Source organism: Salmo salar, chromosome ssa21 (assembly GCF_905237065.1).
Source record: "Salmo salar chromosome ssa21, Ssal_v3.1, whole genome shotgun sequence".
NCBI lineage: Eukaryota > Metazoa > Chordata > Actinopteri > Salmoniformes > Salmonidae > Salmo > Salmo salar.
In genome coordinates this window covers 40,996,799-41,015,165 of record NC_059462.1, presented here as the reverse complement: position 1 = coordinate 41,015,165, position 18,367 = coordinate 40,996,799, and the positions used below count along the sequence as shown (strand labels likewise).

Genomic DNA, 18,367 nt, shown 5'->3' with positions numbered 1-18,367 from the left:
TGCTTCGATAAGGGCTCAGTATGTGATGCACAATCAAATCATTGTACACTATCAATTATCTTCCCCCTCCAATCATATCATGTCTACTCCTCAGCTCCATGTGGTGTCTGTTCAACCTGTTGTTTTGTCTGCTCCGCTGAACCGTGTGTGTGTGTGTGTGTGTGTGTGTGTGTGTGTGTGTGTGTGTGTGTGTGTGTGTGTGTGTGTGTGTGTGTGTGTGTGTGTGTGTGTGTGTGTGTGTGTGTGTGTGTGTTTGTGCCCTCCAGTGGACCTTCTCCCTATCATGGGATCTCTGCTTAGAGATTCAGAATTGAACTGATAATGATGCTTTATGGAGGTGTGCTCTGGAAATATCAGAACTAAACTCACCATGAACTCATATGAGTCTTTCTGATTCAGCCCAGACCTTTGATTCAGTCAATAGCTCATTTAGGGAACACGCTGTTACAGAGTTGTTACAGAAAGTCCATGAGCATGGGGTGTTGGTCGGGCTCACTTGGGTGACGATGTCTCATAGTGATTTTCTTGAAGGTCTACAGTTGAAGTCGTAAGTTTACATACACTTAGGTTGGAGTCATTAAAACTCATTTTTCAACCACTCCACAAATTTCTTGTTAATTAACAAACTATAGTTTTGGCAAGTCGGTTAGGACATCTACTTTGTGCATGACACAAGTCATTTTTCCAACAATTGTTTACAGACAGATTATTACACTTATGATTCACTGTATCACAATTCCAGTGGGTCAGAGGTTTACATACACTAAGTTGACTGTGCCTTTAAACAGCTTGGAAAATTCCAGAAAACGATGTCATGGCTTTAGAAGCTTCTGATAGGCTAATTGACATCATTTGAGTCAATTGGAGGTGTACCTGTGGATGTATTTCAAGGCCTACCTTCAAACTCAGTGCCTCTTTGCTTGACATCATGGGAAAATCAAAAGAAATCAGCCAAGACCTCAGAAAAAAAATTGTAGACCTCCACAAGTCTGGTTCATCCTTGGGAGCAATTTCCAGATGCCTGAAGGTACCACGTTCATCTGTACAAACAATAGTAGGCAAGTATAAACACCATGGGAACACGCAGCCGTCATACCACTCAGGAAGGGGACGCGTTCTGTCTCCTAGAGAAGAACGTACTTTGGTGCGAAAAGTGCAAATCAATCCCAGAACAACAGCAAAGGACCTTGTGATGATGCTGGAGGAAACAGGTACAAAAGTATCTATATCCAGTAAAACGAGTCCTATATCGGCATAACCTGAAAGGCCGCTCAGCAAGGAAGAAGCCACTGCTCCAAAACTGCCATAAAAAATCCAGACTACCGTTTGCAACTGCATATGGGGACAAAGATTGTACTTTTTGGAGAATGTCCTCTGGTCTGATGAAACCAAATCGAACTGTTTGTCCATAACGACCATCGTTATGTTTGGAGAAAAAAGGGGAGGCTTGCAAGCCGAAGAACACAATCCCAACCGTGAAGCACGGGGGTGGCAGCATCATGTTGTGGGGGTGCTTTGCTGCAGGAGGGACTGGTGCACTTCACAAAATAGATGGCATCATGAGGTAGGAAATTATGTGGATATATTGACGCAGCATCTCAAGACATCAGTCAGGAAGTTAAAGCTTGGTCGCAAATGGGTCTTCCAAATGTACAATGACCCCAAGCATACTTCCAGAAGTTGTGGCAAAATGGCTTAAGGACAACAAAGTCAAGGTATTGTAGTGGCCATCACAAAGCCCTCACCTCAATCCTATAGAAAATGTGTGGCCAGAAATGAAAAAGCGTGTGCGAACAAGGAGGCCTACAAACCTGACTCAGTTACACCAGCTCTGTCAGGAGGAATGGGCCAAAATGCACTAAACTTATTGTGGGAAGCTTGTGGAAGGCTACCCAAAATGTTTGACCCAAGTTAAACAATTAAAGGCAATGCTACCAAATACTAATGTGGTGTATGTAGCTTCTGACCCACTGGGAATGTGATGAAAGAAATAAAAGATGAAATAAATCATTCTCTCTACTATTATTCTGACATTTCACATTCTTAAAATAAAGTGGTGATCCTAACTGACCTAAGACAGGGAATTTTTACTAGGATTAAAGATCAGGAATTGTGAAAAACTGAGTTTAAATGTATTTGGCTAAGGTGTATGTAAACTTCTGACTTCAACTGTATGTCTCCAGAGTTGGAAAATGTGTGATATCAGTGCAGCAATGGTAGCTTCCTCTGTGTTATTACTCTTTATTTCCTCCCTCCATCACATCCATTTTACCCATAGAGATTTTACCCTGTGACAAACAATGTCACTATACAACAAGTTATTGCTCACGTATACCCTTTAATCATACATCATTGGAATGCTTAGATTGACAGAGGGAGAATCTAAGAGGGGTGAAGGAAATACCACATGCTGTATATGCACAAGCCATTTAATTCCTGGATGTGTCCAAAATGGTACCCTATTCCCTTTAAGGAGCACTACTTTTGACCAGGACCCATAGAGAAGTGCACTACTTTTGGCCAGGACCCCTAGAGTAGTGCACTACTTTTGACCAGGACTCACAGAGTAGTGCACTACTTTTGACCAGGACCCATAGAGTAGTGCATTACTTTTGACCAGGGCCCATAGAGTAGTGTACTACTTTTGACCATGGCCCATAGAGTAGTGCACTACTTTGGACCAGGGCCCATAGAGTAGTGTACTACTTTTGACCATGGCCCATAGAGTAGTGCACTACTTTTGACCATGGCCCATAGAGTAGTGCACTACTTTTGACCAGGGCCCATAGAGTAGTGCACTGCTTTTGACCAGGGCCCATAGAGTAGTGCACTACTTTTGACCAGGACCCATAGTTCTCTGGTCTAATGTAGTGCACTATAAAGGAAATAGGGTGCTACTGTATATGTTTTTCTACCGGCTACTAGTGCTCACAGTGTCCTTGCAGCTACTTAGGATTCTCTGAATAGAGGGATGGGGAAGTTACTTTCAAATGTGTAACTAGCTTTTTCACAGGTGACTCGGAAGTTCAATCAGTATTAATAAGTAGAAAAACTGAATGGACGGTTTTTCCTCTTACTCTGAACTGCCATACAAGCTCAGCCTCTGCAGAGTTAGGGGGATTCAGTAGTGTGTGTGTGTGGGGGGGTTCTCGTCAATCTATGTGTGTGTGTCCGTTCCCTGTGTGCGTCTCCAAGTGGCCAAGACAGGCTCTGTGATTGAATCCAGCCAGGCCTCTCCCAGGCAGCCCACCCCTGGTCTTGACGGACAGTCTTTTCATTGCCCCCTGTCTGCCTGTGTGTGTGTGTGTGTGTGTGTGTGTGTGTGTGTGTGTGTGTGTGTGTGTGTGTGTGTGTGTGTGTGTGTGTGTGTGTGTATATATGTGTGTGTGTGTGTGTGTGTGTGTGTGTGTGTGTGTGTGTGTGTGTGTGTGTGTGTGTGTGTGTGTGTGTGTGTGTGTGTGTGTGTGTGTGTGTATACACACTAGTGGCCAAGACAAGCTCTTTGACGGAGGGTTTTTCCATTGCCCCCCTGTCTGCCCCCCATGCCGCCTGCTGCTGATGGGATCAGGGCTGAGTCTCAGTACCATTAGTAACAGCCACAGCCTTCTGGACCTTTGGTGTACCGGGTTTCTGGCCACAGCAGACACAGACGCTGTATTGCCTTCAATACATCTGATAATCAGGGCAGCTGTAAGGAAATGGTGTGTTGGTGGTGTGTCTGAGTGTGTCTGTCTGCGTGTAAGTGTGTGTGTGTGTGTGTGTGTGTGTGTGTGTGTGTGTGTGTGTGTGTGTGTGTGTGTGTGTGTGTGTGTGTGTGTGTGTGTGTGTGTGTGTGTGTGTGTGTGTGTGTGTGTGTGTGTACATCCATCCAGCTATTTCTGTATGCATCCATGAGTCTATTCAAGAGTGGAGCTTTGTTCATCATATCAAGAGTTCTGTTTTGATCCATGCAGCTCTCCTTTTGAGGTCTGTTGTAATCAATTTGCTCATCAATTAAAGTGTCTGGCTGCCCTTGTGTGTGTGTTTTGTTTTGTGTCCGCTCCAGTTAATGAGAACAGCACTCCTTCTGTTGTCCTTGAGATAGCTACTAATTAGACTGAGCTGAGCTGTCTCTGCGTCATTGGTTCGTAATGGCCGCTTTGCTCCCGCAGAACGCCATGCATCTGAGCAAAACTTTGTGATAATTCACTGTCATCTTGCTGAAATAGACATGTCGGTGAATGGTGGTGCATGGTGATGCATGGTGGTGCATGGTGGTGCATGTCGGTGCATGGTGATGCATGGTGGTGCATGTCGGTGCATGGTGGTGCATGGTGGTACATGGCAGTGCATAGCGGTTAATGTCGGTGAGAGGTGGTTTGGAGAGGCTGTGGAGGTCAGTCATGTGCCTCTCTGACTTTTTTTTAATCGTCCAATCCCAAGGCTCTAAGCAGCTTCAAACGTCAGTTTTTCTGAGTATCTCAGCCCTCTTGATGATAGGAGGAAAGTGTTGACATCACACTCTCCTGTTATCAGTTGGCACACCACCCTGGCAAATCCGTTACCCATCATGGAGAGGATGGTGACATTTCAAAGCTTGTCCCTCATTGGTCCATCCACTCCTTAGCTTGTTTTTACCCTCTCTCTCTCTCTCTCTCTCTCTCTCTCTCTCGCCCCAACACGAGAGAGCAAACAACAGAGATAGAATGAGGGAGAGAGGAAAGAGAGAGAGAGAGAAAGAGGGAGAGAGGGGAAAGAGAGAGAGAAGGGAAAGAGTGAGAGAAGGGAAAGAGTGAGAGAGGGGAAAGAGTGAGAGAGGGGAAAGAGTGAGAGAGGGGAAAGAGAGAGAGGGGAAAGAGAGAGAGAGGGAGAGAGGGGAAAGAGAGAGAGGGAAAGAGAGAGAGGAAAGAGGAAGAGAGGGGAAAGAGAGATAGAGGGGAAAGAGAGAGAGAGGGAAACAGAGAGGAAAGATGGAGAGAGGGGAAAGAGAGAGGGAAAGAGAGAGAGGAAAGATGGAGAGAGGGGAAAGAGAGAGAGGGGGGAAAGAGAGAGAGGAGAAAGAGAGACAGGGGAAAGAGAGAGAGGGGAAAGGGAGAGGGGAAAGAGAGAAAGCAAGGGAGAGAGGGATAGAGCAAAATAGAGAGAGAAATGTTAATGACCTGGGATTTGTGGGATGGAAATTCCTCTATTGCGTTAGCTAATCAGAGGTCGTCACCCCTGGTCACCCAGCCAATCAGAGGTCGTCACCACTGGTCACCCAGCCAATCAGAGTTCGTCAACCCTGGTCACCCAGCCAATCAGAGTTCGTCCCCCCGGTCAGTCATACTCTTTGTGTTGGTGGTCACCCAAGTCCCTCCGTCTTTGTCCCTTATAGCCACTTTTTGTCCCTGAGACCTGCCCTCCTGAACTCTCTTGGTTCGTTGGCCCCGTTAGACCACTATAGAAGAAACTGACCAGACCCTTTTCACACTATCGTGTTGACCCAAATCAACCTGTGTTCAGCTGTATAAGAAACAGACCACTTAGAGATCTAGAATGAAAACTATATCAGAATGTGTGAATTTTTTAAGTTGCCAATGCAATGACAAATGCAAGAAGGAGCTCTAGTCTATAGCCTCCATATGCAGCGCGGCGCTTTATAGGCTCTGCAGTGCAGTTTTGAATATGGAAATGGTATGTTGACTGAAATTGTAATAGGGTAATGTGGAACACATCAAAGGATTGGCTCAGTGGTTCTCAGTGGCTCAAGGCAAATACGGGTGAAGGAGTGGGTGTTTTTAATTCCAAGTTCCAACATGGTATTTTTCTAAACTTTTCATGAGACTAGAGCATCTACCAGCAATATCAACTGTACTGCAGAACCTCTTGGACCATTGTTTCATTCTTTCACTTTGAAGGTTTAAACCATCAGTTAAAACCACATTAAAAGCACCCAGAAGGCACATAGTGGCAGATTTAAACATTTCATAAATCCCATCAACAACTGGGCTGTGAGTCAGAACACGAACTCACACCTTTTGGCCTGTTTCAACACTCAAGTTTCTCTGCAAACCTCCCGAACAAGTTGGGTCGCAGAAATCAATACGAGCCCCAGGGTTACAATTCTTACAGTGAAGTCTCATAGACTGTATACAATGAAGAGGTGACAGGTAAACTACAGTTATGCACCCAAATGGCCCCATGGGCCCTGGCCAAAAGTAGTGCACTATATAGGAAGTAGGGTACCATTTGAGACACATCCTGTCTGAACGGTATAAGCTGTGACACTGTCTTCCAACTGATGTCATAATAAACCTTTTGAAGGCCAGATACTGTGTGTTATTACAGATTAGACTGGGTAGTATAGGAGGAGGGCTGTGTGTGTGTGTGTGTGTGTGTGTGTGTGTGTGTGTGTGTGTGTGTGTGTGTGTGTGTGTGTGTGTGTGTGTAACCAGTATGGGCGTGATGGGGTCTGACAGGCCTGGAGATTGGAGGAGACCCTCTGCCAGTCAGCCTCCCAGCAGATTGCTTCTAACAAACCACACTCTAGAGGGGCTATGTGTGTATGTGTGTGTTTGTGTGTGTGTTTGTGATTGTGTGCCTTCAGAATATTGGAATGGTTCCAAGCTTAGGAAAAATATATGGCTTTGAAATCTAATCTCAGGAATCCAAATGATGTTCTATCCCAGGGATATTCAACTCTTACCCGACGAGATCCGGAGCCTGCTGGTTTTCTGTTCTACCTGATAATGAATTGCACCCAGGTCTAAATCAGTCCCCGATTAGAGGGGAACAATGAAAAAACGCAGTGGATCTGGCTAGGTCAAGAGTTGAGTTTGAGGGTTCTATCCTATTGTTAGAATACAAACGTCTACTGCATGGTTCCCAAACTCAGTCCAAATATAACTGGGCCTGTTGTTGTAACTGCCAATTATACTCTCCTGCTGCCAAAAAATATTATATGTGAAGTGTACTTTAGTATTATATTGTATTATTTGGACTGGAATGCCTGTGGCACACACACACACACACACACACACACACACACACACACACACACACACACACACACACACACACACACACACACACACACACACACACACACACACACACACACACACACACACACACACACACACACACAGTACTACTATCTGGAGTCTGATGATACGAACTGTTCTCAAATTGTCACTACACTACAGGCCATATCAAATCACTGTAGCCATTGGCAGGGCAGCGTGATTGGACGGTAGTGTGATTGGACATTTTGAACAGCTCAATAAGTGTCCGTCCCGCCTCAGGCCTTTGTGTAATAAAAATCAGTCTTTTTTGGGCTTTTTGAACTGTGCTGCATGCACCATAAAAACACCTTGGTGGTACTCTAAAAAGCTGATTTGTTACAATATGAATTAGACAACATAATGGGGTGCAATCTGCGATTGCAATCAGGACTCTTTTTGTGGAGTCCGTGTGTTGAAGTCTGAGTGTTGTACTGAAAGTCATTCTCGCTCAGCGGCTGATACAAATGGCACTCTATTCCCTTTATAGTGCACTACCTACAGTATGGGCCCTGGTCAAAAGTAGTGCCCTATAAAGGGTGCCATTTGGACCGCATCCAGTCCTACCAAATGATATTTGGTGTTTTATATAACTTGCACTTTAGGCGGTACCGGAGCGACAAGTCTAGGTCCAAGAAGCTTCTAAACAGCTTCTACCCCCAAGCCATAAGACTCCTGAACATCTAGTCAAATGGCTACCAAGACTATTCACATTGACCCCCCCCCCCCCTCTACACACCATTGCCACTCTATGTTGTCATCTATGCATAGTCACTTTAATTAACTCTACCTACATGTACATACTACCTTAACTAACTGGTGCCCCTGCACACTGACTCTGTACCGGCACCCCCATGTATATATTGTTATTTTTTACTGCTCCTCTTTAATTACTTGTTACTTTTATCTCTTATACTTATCCGTATTTTTTGAAACTGCACTGTCGGGTTAGGGACTCGTAAGTAAGCATTTCACTGTATTCGGCGCATGTGACTAATACAATGTGATTTGATTTGATTTTAACAAAGGTTTCTGAACTGACAGTGACTACAGGGCAAAACAGATCAAGAGGTGGCAGGTAGCCTGGCGGGTGAGAGTGTTGGGCCAGTATCTGAAAGGTTGCTGGATCAAATCCCCGAGCCGAAAAGGTAAAAATCTGCAGTTCTGTTCTTGAGCAAGGCAGTTAACCCCAAACAACAGCTGCTCCCCAGACATGGATGTTGATTAAGGCAGCCCTCCGCACCTCTCTGATTCAGAGGGTTAAATGTGGAAGACACATTTCAGTTGAATGCATTCACTTGTATAACTGACTGGATTTCTTCTTATCCAAAAGGACATGGCTAGCCACTCAACCTTAAAGGATTAAGACTTGCTACCACTGTAATCTGTCCCCTATTTAAATGTAATTATTATTTTTTTCACCTTGTTAGGGAACCACTACCACATATCGCTTAAATTGGTACAGCACTCTCACTAACATGTGCAACAAATATAGCCTCTTACACGACATGCCTCAAAATATGTTAATGAATGAGAAACAACAATACCATGCACCCATTAATGTTCAAAATCTTTTTGGCACTCCAAAAATGTGGACTGGTTACTTTATTAAGAGTGAAGGAAAAATTACTGGCAGTAGTTACTGTAGTATTGGTACAGCAGAATTGGTACAGCACTTACGGGTGAAACAAATATAGCCTCTTTTAAAATACGTTAATGAGCCAGAGACTCTTTCCCCGCCCACAACATTTTCCCACAATGCACCATAATTATACAGTTATAATTCTACAGTTTATAGAGTATCATGGTCAAATCACTTTGTACCAGTTGATATCATTGTATAATTATACCTGCACCTGGAGGCACCAACTACCTTTTCTATGTGTTAGGATTATGGTTATGATATAGGGTGTATTCGTAGATTCACTCTGGCTATCTACTTCGATTTCAGATCACTCTCGTCTGAGTGTGCCAGACTGCAGAATAACTGATGAATTTACAAACACTCAACACCTGCTGAATATGACCGGTGTTAGTAAATGTCTGCAAAAAAGCGTAATGAAATTATTGCCAGCAGCACAGTTACAGTCACCAACGCTCTGGATAACATGAAAACAGCCTAACCAGCTCTGCTAGGGCAAGTAAAACGGTCAGAGTGAGGTATTTCTCTCATTTGTGTCTGGAATTATCTAGCAAGCTATCCAACGTTAGCCAGTTAGCTTGGGTGCTTGACTTCCGACAGTGAGGTCAGAACGCTAGGATCAACCCTACTCCTCGGCCAGAGCGTCCAGTGTGCGCTCTGAACACTCCGAGAGCGAAACGCTCTGAATTTATGAATGGACAATCTGACAGCGCTCTGAATTTACGAATGGACAATCTGACAACGCTCTGAATTTACAAACGAACAATCTGACAAAGCTCTGAATTTACAAACGGACAATCTGACAACGCTCTGAATTTACAAATGCCCAGAACGGACTCTGAGTGCACTCTGGCACTCCAGATTGTATTTACGAACACACCCATAGACACTGGGTTATGATGGTATGACATCTACACATTAGTTTTAACCCTGTCACGCCCTGTCGATGTCATCATAGAATTATGTTCTTAAATGATGTTGTAAATTGGAATGGTAGAGTTATGTCCTCAATGGACTTATCAGAATTGTACGGGGAAGTCTTCTCAATCCAAGAGTACAACCAATTCATTACAGCAATACCCATAAAATGGAGGAGGCAGGTGGGAGCAGGAGGAGGTAGGGAACTGGTCTGTCTGCCCAATATAAAGGATCAAAACTGGCAGAGGAATAAAAATAGCTGAAATAGGAAAGTATACAACTTTCATATGAGGACCAGGATGTTGACAACTGTGCCATACAGATTGCAAAATAGTTGGGAAGAGATTTGTGATGTACCGATTCCGTGGTACAGGGTGTATGAGTTGATATATAAAACAGCGCAAGATTCAAGACTTCATGCTTTTCAGCTAAAATTATATAGAATTTTTGCCACAAACAAAATGCTGAATATTTGGGGCATAAATTATTGAAGCTCTGCAGATTTTGTTGTGAGGATACAGAATCAACAGACCATTTATTTTGGTATTGCCCTCAGGTAGGCTGTTTCTGGTCTCAGGTTCAGGAATGGCTGAAAATGTATAGCATTGATCTAAAATTGACCCTAGAAATAGTACTGTTAGGAGATCTGGAGAGACCGGGTCAGTCAATTACTAATATACTAATACTCTTAGTAAAAGTATTTATCTTCAACTCGCAATCTGTGGATTCTATTCGATTAGATAGATTGAAATTGTACATTAAGCATCACAGCATAGTTGAAAGATACATGCTGCGTAGAAATCCGAAGAGGGTGACCAGCAGAGATAGATGGGATGGGCTGAGGGAAGCTGAGGGTTGGGATGTGGAATTGGAGACAAGTGGGAGTGGAGTTGCTGTGCGGGAGATAGAATTATGGTCAAAGATAAAAGTAAAAAATGTAGTCAAAAAAATAAACAATAAAAAGTACGTTTGAATGACATTGAGGGGCAGTGTTTTTACAACTAATGCCGGTTTGCCTGAGGCTTATGCCGTGCAGGTGTTTGTACACATGCATATACACACACTCTCATTCAAATACACGCATGCACAGACACACACACACATGTAATAGTGCCAGACATGCACTCAAACATACACAGTTGGCATTGCTGATATGATTTTAGTTGTCCTTGATGTCTTTTGTTTTTTTGCATTGTTGTTTGCTGTTTTTCTTCTGTCTTTTTCTTTTTTCTCTTTAGTTCATTTTCTTGGTTGTTGGTGCATTGGTGGATTCTTGTGGGTGGCGAATGGAATTCATTGTATTTTAAAATGTTAATTGTTTTCTTCTTGGGGGTGCTGTGGGAGGGGTCTCGGATGGTTGAGAGACAGCTATTGGGGAACTGTGGGGGGATCTTGGAGGGTTCGGGTTCACGTTTGAGCAAGAGGACAAGTACATTAGAGTGTCTAGTTCGAGAAACAGACGCCTCACAAGTCCAGCTTCATTAAATAGTACTCGCAAAACATCAGTCTCAACGTCAACAGTGAAGAGGCGACTCCGGGATGATGGCCTTCTAGGCAGAGTTCCTCTGTCCAGTGCCTGTGTTCTTTTGCCCATCTTAATCTTTTCTTTTTATTGGCCAGTCTGAGATATGTCTTTTTCTTTGCAATTCTGCCTCGAAGGCCAGCATCCCGGAGTCGCCTCTTCACTGTCGACGTTGAGACTGCACACTGCCCTAATCACACTGCACATTGCCCTAACCCATCTGGACAAGAGGAATAGCTATGTAAGAATGCTGTTCATCGATTACAGCTCAGCATTTAACACCATAGTACCCTACAAACTCGTCATTAAGCTCGAGACCCTGGGTCTCGACCACACCCTGTGCAACTGGGTCCTGGACTTTCTGACGGGCCGATCCCAGCTGGTGAGGGTAGAAAAAACATCTACACCCCGCTTATCCTCAACACTGGGGCCCCACAAGGGTGCGTTCTTTGGGGGATCTCCCAATCTTTGGGAGATCCCCCAAAGATTGGAAAGCTGCCGTGGTCATCCCCCTCTTCAAAGGGGGAGACACTCTAGACCCAAACTGCTACAGACCTATATCTATCCTACCCTGCCTTTCTAAGGTCTTCGAAAGCCAAGTTTAGAAATAGATCACCAACTATTTTGAATCCCCCGTACCTTCTCCGCTATGCAATCTGGTTTTCGAGCTGATCATGGGTGCACCTCAGCCACGCTCAAGGTCCTAAACGATATCATAACCACCACCGATAAGAGACAATACTGTGCAGCTGTATTCATAGACCTGGCCAAGGCTTTCCACTCTGTCAATCACCACATTCTTATCAGCGCCTCTTCAACCTCAGGAGGCTGAAGAAATTTTGCTTGTCACCAAAAACACACACAAACTTTTACAGATGCACATTCGAGAGCATCCTGTCGGGCTGTATCACCGCCTGGTACGGCAACTGCTCCGCCCACCACTGTAAGGCTCTCCAGAGGATAGTGAGGTCTGCACAACGCAGACCTATATAATGTTTACATACCCTATATTACTCATCTCATATGTATATACTGTACTCTATACCATCTACTGCATCTTGCCTATGCTGTTCTGCCATCGCTCATCCATATATTTATATGTACATATTCTTATTAATTCCTTTACACTTGTGTGTATAAGGTAGTTGTTGTGAAATTGTTAGATTACTTGTTAGATATTACTGCATGGTTGGAACTGGAAGCACAAGCATTTCGCTATACTCACATTAAAATCTGCTAACCATGTGTATGTAGACCAATACAATTTGATTTGATTTGATGGTGTTTTGCGGGTACTATTTAAAGCTGCCAGTTGAGGACTTGTGAGGCGTCTGTTTCTCAAACTAGACAGTCTAATGTACTTGTCCTCTTGCTCAGTTGTGCACCGGGGCCTCCCACTCCTCTTTCTATTCTGGTTAGAGCCAGTTTGCGCTGTTCTGTGAAGGGAGTAGTACACAGCGTTGTACGAGATCTTCAGTTTCTTGACAATTTCTCGCATGAAATTGTCTTCATTTCTCAGAACAAGAATAGACTGACGAGTTTCCGAAGAAAGGTATTTGTTTCTGGCCATTTTGAGCCTGTAATCGAACCCACAAATGCTGATGCTCCAGATACTCAACTAGTCTAAAGAAGGCCAGTTTTATTGCTTCTTTAATCAGCACAACAGTTTTCAACTGTGCTAAGATGATTGCAAATTATCAATTAGCCTTTTAAAATGATAAACTTGGATTAGCTAACACAACGTACCATTGGAACACAGGAGTGATGGTTGTTGATAATGGGCCTCTGTACGCCGATGTAGATATTACATAACAAATCAGCCGTTTCCAGCTAAAATTGTCATTTACAACATTAACAATGTCTACAATGTATTTCTGATCAATTTTATGTTATTTTAATGGACAAAAATGTGCTTTTCTTTCAAAAACAAGGACATTTCTAAGTGATCCCAAACTTTTTAACTGTAGTGTATATCTCATTCCCTATGGTCTCCCCCAGTCATTCCCAATGCTTTTTTCATTCAACCCCATTCCTTGGAAAAGCCCTTTCATAGATTCTAGTGGGCCTACTCAAGCGGTATCATGGCGACTCAATAAGAGATGCTTTCACACCAATATATACTGCTCAAAAAAATAAAGGGAACACTTAAACAACACATCCTAGATCTGAATGAAATAAATAATCTTATTAAATACTTTTTTCTTTACATAGTTTAATGTGCTGACAACAAAATCACACAAAAATAATCAATGGAAATCCAATTTATCAACCCATGGAGGTCTGGATTTGGAGTCACACTCAAAATTAAAGTGGAAAACCACACTACAGGCTGATCCAACTTTGATGTAATGTCCTTAAAACAAGTGAAAATGAGGCTCAGTAGTGTGTGTGGCCTCCACGTGCCTGTATGACCTCCCTACAACGCCTGGGCATGCTTCTGATGAGGTGGCGGATGGTCTCCTGAGGGATCTCCTCCCAGACCTGGACTAAAGCATCTGCCAACTCCTGGACAGTCTGTGGTGCAACGTGGCGTTGGTGGATGGAGCGAGACATGATGTCCCAGATGTGCTCAATTGGATTCAGGTCTGGGGAACGGGCGGGCCAGTCCATAGCATCAATGCCTTCCTCTTGCAGGAACTGCTGACACACTCCAGCCACATGAGGTCTAGCATTGTCTTGCATTAGGAGGAACCCAGGGCCAACCACACCAGCATATGGTCTCACAAGGGGTCTGAGGATCTCATCTCGGTACCTAATGGCAGTCAGGCTACCTCTGGCGAGCACATGGAGGGCTGTGCGGCCCCCCAAAGAAATGCCACCCCACACCATGACTGACCCACCGCCAAACCGGTCATGCTGGAGGATGTTGCAAGCAGCAGAACGTTCTCCACGGCGTCTCCAGACTCTGTCACGTCTGTCACGTGCTCAGTGTGAACCTGCTTTCATCTGTGAAGAGCACAGGGCGCCAGTGGCGAATTTGCCAATCTTGGTGTTCTCTGGCAAATGCCAAACGGCCTGCACGGTGTTGGGCTGTAAGCACAACCCCCACCTGTCGACGTCGAGCCCTCATACCACCCTCATGGAGTCTGTTTCTGACCGTTTGAGCAGACACATGCACATTTGTGGCCTGCTGGAGGTCATTTTGCAGGGCTCTGGCAGTGCTTCTCCTGCTCCTCCTTGCACAAAGGCGGAGGTCCCTGTCCTGCTGCTGGGTTGTTGCCCTCCTACGACCTCCTCCACGTCTCCTGATGTACTGGCCTGTCTCCTGGTAGCGCCTCCATGCTCTGGACACTACGCTGACAGACACAGCAAACCTTCTTGCCACAGCTCGCATTGATGTGCCATCCTGGATGAGCTGCACTACCTGAGCCACTTGTGTGGGTTGTAGACTCCGTCTCATGCTACCACTAGAGTGAAAGCACCGCCAGCATTCAAAAGTGACCAAAACATCAGCCAGGAAGCATAGGAACTGAGAAGTGGTCTGTGGTCCCCACCTGCAGAACCACTCCTTTATTGGGGGTGTCTTGCTAATTGCCTATAATTTCCATCTGTTGTCTATTCCATTTGCACAACAGCATGTGAAATGTATTGTCAATCAGTGTTGCTTCCTAAGTGGACAGTTTGATTTCACAGAAGTGTGATTGACTTGGAGTTACATTGTGTTGTTTAAGTGTTCCCTTTATTTTTTTGAGCAGTGTATGTACATATATTTATATTCATTATATGTATATGTATACATATATTTATAGTCATTATATATAGTCATATAGTCATTATATACAGTATATATATTTATTTTCATTATGTAAGGGATAATGGAAAATAATGAACGTCGTAGACGGTGTTAATGTCACGTCCTGACCAGCAGATGGAGCTATTGTTTTAGTTTTGGGGTCAGGACGTGGCAGTTTTGTGTATGGGGAATGTTTGTATTGTTGATTGGGACTTCCAATTGAAGGCAGGTGTGTTGAGTTGCCTTTGATTGGAAGTCCTATATAGGTGTGTGTGTTTTTCTTTGGGGTTGTGGGTGGTTGTTTTTGCACTGCGTTTCTAGCCTGCAGAACTGTAGCTGTTGTCACCTTTATTGTATTGTTAAGTGGATGCTTTACTCCTTATTTGTAATTAAATATGAGTATTCACATACCTGCTGCGCCTTGGTCCATTTATGAAGACAGCCGTTACAGTTAATGAGCCAGAGACAATAAGGAGGCCTGTAGGATTGTTACAAGAATGACTGAGCTGATTATGCCTATTGACGAGATTGAATTACTTTATCAAGGGGAAAACATTGGAACCGTTTCAAATTTTTATCACAATATCCTTAACATGCATGTATTGTCTTTAGATAATCTTAGGAACTCATGGCAGGTTGAATTACAGGTGCAGATATCAGAGGAGAGTTGGGGGGACATATGGAAAACACAATATAAAGCCACTACATGTAACCGAACAAGGGAGTTTCAAATTCCGGTGAATTTACTAAATTACTCACGATAAACGTTCACAAAAAAGATAACAATTATTTTAATAATTATAGATACAGAGCTCCTTTATGCAATCACGTTGTCCGATTTTAAAATAGCTTTTCGGTGAAAGCACATTTTGCAATATTCTGAGTAGATAGCCCGGCCATCACAGGCTCGCTATTTTGACACCCACCAAGTTTGGTACTCACCAAACTCAGATTTACTATAAGAAAAATTGGATTACCTTTGCTGTTCTTCGTCAGAATGCACTCCCAGGACTTGTACTTCAACAACAAATGTTGGTTTGGTTCCAAATAATCCATAGTTATGTCCAAATAGCGGCGTTTTGTTCGTGCGTTCAAGACACTATCCGAAGGGTAACAAAGGGTGACGCGCCGGCGCTAATCGTGACAAAAAATTTCAAAATATTCCATTACCGTACTTCGAAGCATGTCAAACGCTGTTTAAAAGAAAATTTTTATGCGATTTTTCTCGTAAAATAGCGATAATATTCCGACCGGGAGTCGTTGTTTTCGTTCAAAGACTGAAAATGTAAAATGGACTCTTCACGTGCACGCGCGCACCCGTCTCATTGTTCTCAGATCGACCACTATCCAAATGCGCTACTGTTTTTCAGCCATGGACTGCAGAGTCATCATTCAACGTTCTGGCGCCTTCTGAGAGCCTATGGGAGCCTTAGAAAGTGTCACGTTACAGCAGAAATCCTCTGTTTTCAATAAGGAGGCTAAAGAAGGCCAAGAAATGGTCAGAGAGGGCACTTCCTGTTTGGAATCTTCTCAGGTTTTGGCCTGCCATATGAGTTCTGTTATACTCACAGACACCATTCAAACAGTTTTAGAAACTTTAGGGTGTTTTCTATCCAAATCAAACAATGATATGCATATTCTAGTTTCTGGGCAGGAGTAATAAACAGATTAAATCGGGTACGTTTTTTATCCGGCCGTGAAAATACTGCCCGATATCTATAACAGGTTAAGTACTGCAGTGCATCTCCTCCTCATGGACTGCACCAGATTTGCCAGTTCTTCCTGTGAGATGTTACCCCACTCTTCCACCAAGGCACCTGAAAGTTCCCGGACATTTCTTGGGGGAATGGCCCTAACCCTCACCCTCTGATCCAACAGGTCCCAGACGTGCTCAATGGGATTGAGATCCGGGCTCTTCGCTGGCCATGGCAGAACACTGACATTCCTGTCTTGCAGGAAATCACTCACAGAACGAGCAGTGGAATTGGCATGCTGGAGGGTCATGTCAGGAAGAGCCTGAAGGAAGGGTGCTAAATGAGGGAGGCGGATGTCTTCCCTGTATCACACAGCATTGAGATTGCCTGCAAAGACAACAAGCTCAGTCTGATGATGCTGTGACACACCGCCCAAGACAATGACGGACCCTCCACCTCCAAATCGATCCCGCTCCAGAGTACAGGCCTCGGTGTAATGCTCATTCCTTTGAAGATAAACATGAATCCGACCATCAACCCTGGTGAGACAAAACCGCGAATTGTCAGTGAATAGCACTTTTTGCCAGTCCTGTCTGGTCCAGCGACGGTGGGTTTGTGCCCAAAGGCGATGTTGTTGCCGTTGATGTCTGGTGAGGACCTGGCTTACAACATGCCTACAAGCCCTCAGTACAGCAAGCCCCCAGTCCAGCCTCTCTCAGCCTATTGCGGACAGTCTGAGCGCTGATGGAGGGATTGTGCGTTCCTGGTGTAACTCGGGCAGTTGTTGTTGCCTTTCTGTACCTGTCCCACAGGTGTAATGTTCGGATGTACCGATCCTGTGCAGGTGTTGTTACACGTGGTCTGCCACTGCGAGGACGATCAGCTGTTCGTCCTGTCTCCCTGTAGTGCTGTCTTAGGCGTCTCACAGTACGGACATTGCAATTTATTGCCCTGGCTACATCTGCAGTCCTCATGCCTACTTGCAGCAAGCCTAAGGCACATTCACACAGATGAGCAGGGACCCTGGGCATCTTTCTTTTGGTGTTTTTCAGAGTCAGTAGAAAGGCCTCTTTAGTGTCCTAAGTTTTCATAACTGTGACCTTAATTGCCTACCGTCTGCAAGCTGTTAGTGTCTTAACGACCATTCCACAGGTGCATGTTCATGAATTGTTTATGGTTCATTGAACAGCATGAGAAACAGTGTTTAAACCCTTTACAATGAAGATCTGTGAAGTTATTTGGATTTTTACTAATTATCTTTGAAAGACAGGGTCCTGAAAAGGGGACGTTTCTTTTTTTGCTCAGTTTAGGTACTTCATCACATATATATCACAAAAATCCAGTCTTTTTGGTCGGAAATTCTCCATGTTGTACAGGACATCACAGCTATTATTATTCAACCGGACCCATGTCATCTCCTTTTAGGTATTGTTCCTGTGGATACACTCCACTCCTTTCCACTTAAAGAGATAGAGGATCTTTTAGCAGCAGCAAGTGTGTAACAAAATGCTGGGAAAATGAACATGCACCCTCAAAAGATATGTGGTTAGGTCTATGCGGGGAACTTGCTGACATGGAGAGAATTATATACATCTTGCAACATAGACAGCATAGGTATGAAGGTGTCTAGTCAGAGTTCCTGACATATCGTATGGGTCTTATTCTCTCATTTCTGGGCTTTTTGTTTGTTTCTGTTGTTTTTGTGTGGCTTAATCCAAATTGTATACTTATTCAGACTCTTGAAATATTTGCTCTGTGCAGCCAAAATGCACCCTTAGCGTGTGAATGTAATTACACTGCTTAGTAAAGACAGCAAAGATACGTTGTGTACGTATGGTA

General features: G+C 44.0%; 1 protein-coding gene across 7 annotated transcripts in view; it reads left to right on the top strand.

The window, feature by feature from the left end:
* Nucleotides 1-18,367, top strand: part of sema5ba (sema domain, seven thrombospondin repeats (type 1 and type 1-like), transmembrane domain (TM) and short cytoplasmic domain, (semaphorin) 5Ba) — a 325,261-nt gene that overhangs the window by 83,506 nt on the left and 223,388 nt on the right. The gene's annotated exons all lie outside the window — the stretch shown is intronic.